The following is a 7,031-nucleotide window of genomic DNA, read 5'->3' as shown; positions in this document are numbered from 1 at the left end:
GATAAAGTTAAACAAATGCATTAAAATTGCATGCACTGTAAAGCTAAAGAAATTGCATAAAAATAGAACAATATTTATTTTTTCTCTGTCTAACAACTCCCTGTTTTATTAGGCCCATGTTACAAAGCGATCTGATAAGAAGGAGTGAGGCTAAATGGCAAACGGCAAACATCCCAAATCGCAACCTGATGTATTTCCACAGCCCTGACCTTCAGATAAAAATCGTACAGAAATCTGCAAACCCAACCAAATACGCAGCACCACATGCTTCAAGCATTTTCAGACACCACAGTCAGGGGCAAAATAAAACCAACAAAAAAACAAAGGTGTTGCTATTTAAACTGGTTAGCCTTTTCCTCCCTTAGACTTTCCAGATTAGACTCAGTTGGCGTACTGTACATGTATGTGTGCATACACACATACATGTGCACAAATATAGAGGTTTCAAATGCCTATATATTCTGTATGTATATATCTGCATGTATGTATAGGAGAAATTGTTTGCATATTACATGTAAGAATATATTCCATCCATCTATTATATGTACATTTAGAAAAATACTTCAAACAGCAAAAATTTATTGCACTGTGAAATTAGCTAAAATTATGACAACTCTAAGAAAAAAATTATATGGACAAAATTTGGGTCTGCTGGAAGAATTCTTTGATGTCTGGATTCCAATTTAACCCCCAACTGAGTTCTAAGAATCAAATGAACAAAGTATATCATACACCCCAAGTCTGCCTGTCAGTGCTAGTCATCATTTTTTATTTTATTCTTTCCAGCCGCATGTATTTACAAGACCCTGTTCTGACATTTCCTCTCCTTTCCAAACGTACTGTGTACACTCACTGCATACGGCTAGCTGCCAAATACATTCGTGACACAGTCCAAATCTGTATTTATTTATTCATTAAACAGATATATTAGTACCAACAAATATGTATCACTGTGTTCTCTTCACTTTCCCAAATACAGTCTTTACACATCCATGCTATATGGTATAACATACAGCATGCTATGTGGAATATATTTACACAGAGAAAGACGTGCACATATAAAATTTGAAAAAATACATGTTCAGTAAAATTACAGCATGATGATAATATTGTGTGTAAATATATATGCAAATACATATACACTGTATGCCTGTGTATATTACTAAACAAACCAAAGTGTATAGATGAATAATATAAAGCATGCTTACACATACATTAATTTTCAATATTATTGCATCAAGGTATTATGTCTATGACTACATTTGTGCACATTGCCTATATTTTATAAATAGATAAAACTGAAATGTGTATACATTTTACATCCTATGTTGGACAAATAGTAAAATCTCTGTCAACTGTCTATTTTGCATACAAAAATAACTTTACTTTGGTATAGGACTGTAAAGTGGACCAACCTTCAGAATTTTTTAAGGCAGTTATAAATGTTTAAAATGTTAATAATAAATGTAGATTGTTCAAAGATTATTTTCAAATAACATAAAATATTTAGTCTCGTGCCCCCTCCCACCAAAACCATAAAAAGATAAGATTTATCACAAAATGTTTGAGGGATAATCAGCCATTTTTGCTAATATATTTTAATATTTATACACCTGACACAAGCTGAATATAAACGATACATCATGATTTCCCATAATATATGGAATTTATACAATTAACTGAATGATCCAATGGCTTAAGGGCACACAAGGTGCAAACATTGTTACAATGTTTTGCTCATTATTGTTATAAATCTTATAAACTGTAAGATATTACAGTTATCCCGTTTACACCATTTCTTTTCAAAACACAGCATACAATTCTTTTTCATTAAAAAGAACTGCACTGTTTCAGTTTATTTCCTTTGTGAACTAAAATTATGCAGAAGTTTTCAAAAACATTTTATATTTTACCAAATACATATCTGAAACATGCAATGAAATTCAGTAATAATTTTAAAGGTATTTCTCCAGGATTATATCTGTTCATAATAAAATCAGGAAAGCGTACAGGTATTACTGGTTCTTCAACTCTTTTTAATTTTACTTTTTTAAGTTAAATTATTATTAAGAAGCCTACCTAATTTTCATATATATATTTCACACACACATCACATATGCATGTATGCGTTTATATAAAAGCACATGCATACACACAGATAGAAGCACATGGGGGCATATGGAAACACACAGCCCTTTTTTTTTTTTTTTTTTTAAACAACACTTCTTAATCATGTAATAAAAATTCAAAATGTGGATTGAGCAATATAAAACCCAATATTTAGAGAAAACTATGCCACAATATAGTTTGGATTTAATTTTGTATATAGATATATATTTTTATGTACAGAAATATATTTTCAGAGATCTCTGTTACACGTAAATGTATGTGTAGTGTGCAAATATACTTGCAGGTATATAGTCCCAAAAATGTTTCCCAATATTTATAATGTTCTAGTGTTATTTCAGTTATTTTCATTTATTTTTTGCATGTCTTATAAAAGGCTGAGCCACAGCATCTGAAATTTGAAACAGAAACAGCTCTGCACTCAAAATCCTGAGGTTGTCCACCCGTTAGTAAAAAGGAACTGAATACTGCAGCTGCTTATCAAATCAGTTTTATGTTTCTGAAATGAGTTCCTGCTGCTGAGCCTGAATTTGTAGGCAGTCAGGAAAAAATATACTGTGCTAAGATTGATCTAGCCGAAAACAAAACCTTTGGAAACACATCTAAGTTACACACTTTCTCTCTTACGCTCTTTATATTTGTAGGCATTATATATACGTGCAAACATGACACACGCAGTGTGCATTTGTGTACCTATATAATGTATACATTTGAACATATATATTACACATCCACAAAGTCTCCCTTCAGTTGAATATTTTTTTTCCAAAAGCAGACCATTACTTTGTCCTTTCTATTGTATTAATAATCACATTTCTAGCTATTTATTTGATTCAGAAAGCAAATATTTTCAAACTGAAAACAATCAGATATTTTTGCTTAAAATAGTTTACATAATTTTTAATAGATCAATTAATAAATTGACCTGATGAAGGAAAAGAGAAAGTCAGTATTGCTATTAACTGTACTTTTCCTCATTACCAATACAATCCCCTGATAAGTTACCCAGCATTCGTTTTATTCTTTATTATATATGAGGCCTGCTTAACGGTTTCTCTCTAATAGGCAAAAAATCCACAGCTGGACAAAGAAATATAGAAACAAACAGAATTGTCTGTTTGCAATCAAAACATTTTAAATGTTTGAAGCCAATTTGAAGATACTGAAATCTCAGCAATATGAGGGGGAAATAGTGCTAAATATAAGCCCTCCTAACTTTATTTTTAATGATGACTTTAAAAAAAAGGGGGATCAGCAGGGTGAATGTAAAAACTGTTAATCTTAAATTTCTACAAACCCAAGTGTCAGGGCAAGCATGTATGGTGCATCAAGCATAACAAGATGAAAACGAGGAGGTGTTAGTGAGGAGGGGGGTCCTAGACACTTGCTTTTCTTGAATCCCTCTGAATACATTTCACAATTCATCAGTTTTTGTCTTTCCTGCCACGAGTGAGGACAATCAGACCAGACACCCATTAGATTTTTCATGCAATTTTTTTTTCTTGTTCATGACATGTTGGCAGGGAGGATGGCAATTCTGAAATCTTACCAAATGAGAAAAATGTCAGAAACTGAACTGACAGCTAGCGGTTACTATGGTGATATGTGATATTGAACAAAATAAAATAAGGCTCAGTTAATTCAAAAGGAATCAAGTTTGTATTTTTTAAGCTGGTTGATACCGAGGAAAACTTAATCCGGATATTGAGAGGTTATCTTGTTTTAGTTAAGAGCTAAAGAAACCATTTACTTGATTAATAATTAACAACTAAATATACTATTGATGGTTTTAGTGAAGACAACCACAAAATAAAAACAGCTTTGATTTTTCTTTTATTTTTACATAACACTTTTATTTCTAAATAACAGATTATCAGGATAAAGATTTTGTCTATAGAGGAAAACTAGAATTTTCTTCTGCTTAATAAAAGTTTCCTATTTTAGCCCAACATTATAACAATAGTTCTAGGAAAAGAGCAATAGTATTTCCACTGAATGACAGGGATATATAAGCTTGAAGGTAAGAAAAGGTGCTAACTAATATCTCCGATAGAAAGCAGGGCTGTGCGTTTGAGTTCCACAGGAACCCAAATATCTCAGTATTTGTGTATGTGTTTCATAAGGATTTTTTTTTAAATCCCTGAGGGAGCTATTTATGGGGCCAAAATAACACGAGATCTGGTGTTCTCATGATATTTCCAGCAGCCAGGAACTGAAATACCATGAGAACATCAGATCTCGTGTTATTACGGCTGCATAAATGGCTCCCTTAGGTATTTTTAAAAAGCCAATGAAAATCAAACACAAATATTAGAAGCAAAAATACAAATCCTAGATCATCAGAAACCCACTACCTGTTTTGTGCATTTTCCAGATAAACACACAGTTTAGAGGTGGGGGGGAGCACACGCAGGAGTTTATTTCATTCCTCAACAAAATAAAATTATTGTATATAAATACGTACACATACACACACAAATTTTCGAACATACTCTATCTTGTTTTCCCTTTGGTGTAAATGTAGTGTATATTTTCTGACAATCCTTCAGGATGATTATTATTAAACACAAATTAATTAGAAGCTTTAAGGGTTACTGTCATGGACAACATATTTTGTGAGCAAAACCTCTGAAATAAAACAGAAAATCTCCCTAGAGAGAAACAGAGAAATACCACAAGTACTGGGCCTGATGGACAAAAGGATATTTAGTAAAATGAGAGGTAGCTTTTATTTTGTGGAATTTTATGTTTTAAAAATGTCCAGATGTTTATTTAGGCTGTAATGTCACTACTATTTCTATATTTTTTCCATTTGAAACACTGATTTTAGATTTTCTAGTGAACAATATTTAAAAGAAATTAAATCTTTTCAGAGTTACAGGTAACTACAAAAAGCATGATTCTTATTTATAAATACTCAGATTATATTTAATGGGATGAAGGAGAGGAGAAAAGGAAGAGGAAGAAGAAAAAGCTCAGAAAAAAATGAACCAGTATGTCTTACAGGTTAGAAGAGCTTCTTACCATCTACTGGACAGACTACAATGCCATCTACTGGGAAAGGAAAGTTAAACTCTAGCTAAAAGCTCATGTTTCAAAAGGCTGGAGAATTAACTGGAAAAATGCCCAATCCAACATTGTGCATTGAAGAAAAAGGAAAAAAAATTGTCATTGAAACATCAGGTCCTTTTATAGTTCATTATGTTGTTTCTGAGATCTCCTCCCAGCATTTTCCTTCTTAATTTCCAGCTAAAGCTTCTTTTCAACTCCCTCCAACTACTGCTGAGTAACAAGTTAACACCACCCAGAAAAATAATGACTAGCAGCAAGCGACCTTGGTGTCCCCCTCTGCAATCTCCAGCTTATGATTTTTATAAGCAGTGTATGTCAGAATCTCTAGTAGAAAGGATGAAAATAGCATGAGATAGGTTGTTCTCATATTTCAGGGATTGCTCCTTGACATCACACCACCATTTGTGATACATTGTGCAACATGTGTGATGTACTAAAATCTCTGAAAATGTTAGGGTACGTTAAAAGTTTTGCATTAGGTGACAGTACAGTCTTTGCTCAGATCCCTCACTGCATGGATTGACCCTCTGGAACCTAGCTAATTTCTTGATGCATTTCACCTGGACACAGACTGATTTCCAAGAATTTTCTGTGGCACTATTATTATTATAAAGTGGAATTTTCAAGAGCACCTAAGTGAATTAGGAGCGCAAGGCGCATTGATACAATGGGCCTTGTGCTCCTAAATCACGCAAGTACTTTTATATATCTCACTCGTTATGATGTGTACTCAAGTTGCACCTAGAGGCCACAACCAACATGTGAACTCTGTGGTAAGCACTGTGCACTTGCATAGTCAGAGGCAGACTGTGTCCTGAAGAGCATGCAATCAAATCGGACAAAACAAAGGATGAGAGAAAGAAAAGAATGTCCCCATTTTACAGATGGGAACTGAAGCACCACTAGATTAAATTATTTGCTCATGGACACGCAGGTAGTTTGTGGGAGAGCCAGGAACTGAATCTAAGTCACCCAATTCTCAGCCCAGTATCTTAACCAGAAAAGCCACCCCATGCCTTTCATTTTGCCTGGCAGGCAGGATTTCTGTTCACAGTGAAGAGTGGCTAACCAATAAACTTAATGAAAGAGCAAAACCCACCCTCACTTCACCCTTGCAAGAATCACAGCTCTTCCTGCTGTTCCGATCTGACACACTTTCCCCTGATGCTGATTCCCTGTCATTCCCTCCGACTAGGAATCAGCGAAAGGGAAGTGGCTCTACATCAGGAGCTCAGGCCAAGGCCAGGGAAGAATCAATATGGAGCCAGCACCCCGGAAGAATGAGGAGGTGGGATGGCCAGGCAAGAGGCAGCAAGTGAGGAGCATGATCCGATTGGTTCACGTGGCTTGAGAGGATTTTTGTTTATTGACCAGGAGAAGCAGGTAGGAAAGGTCGAAAGGGAGGTGGGAGGACCTTGTTTTGCTAGGCAGAGTAAACGGGAAGTAGCAACAACCAAAAGGCAGTAAGACACCAAGGTAGAGAGGGAGCAGAAAAAAGTTTATTCATCTTCATTGTTCTAGGGGTTAACACATCATGCTGTTGTATAAACAATAGGGCCATATTTTACCATCAATCTCTGCACAAAGATAAAATGTGTATAAGGGCCCACATAACTACTGTGTTTCTTATTTTCCAAAGGAAATCTGGTTTCTCCTGGAATATATTTTACAGCAAACCTGCACCCCATACATAGAAAATGTTTCTGAAATAGTTTTGGTATCTTACTAAAATGAAGAGTTTTTTATCCAAATTACACAGAAAGAAAATGTATACATTTGTATTTGCATCTGTTCCTACTGTACAGTAAACATTTGTGAAGAAACACCCTAAA

Source organism: Emydura macquarii, unplaced genomic scaffold (genome assembly GCF_026122565.2).
Source record: "Emydura macquarii macquarii isolate MOO-44397 ecotype Brisbane River unplaced genomic scaffold, CSIRO-AGI_Emac_v2 contig_839, whole genome shotgun sequence".
Taxonomy (NCBI): domain Eukaryota; kingdom Metazoa; phylum Chordata; order Testudines; family Chelidae; genus Emydura; species Emydura macquarii.
The sequence above is the reverse complement of the archived record's forward strand: the minus strand, read 5'-3'. Positions refer to the sequence as shown.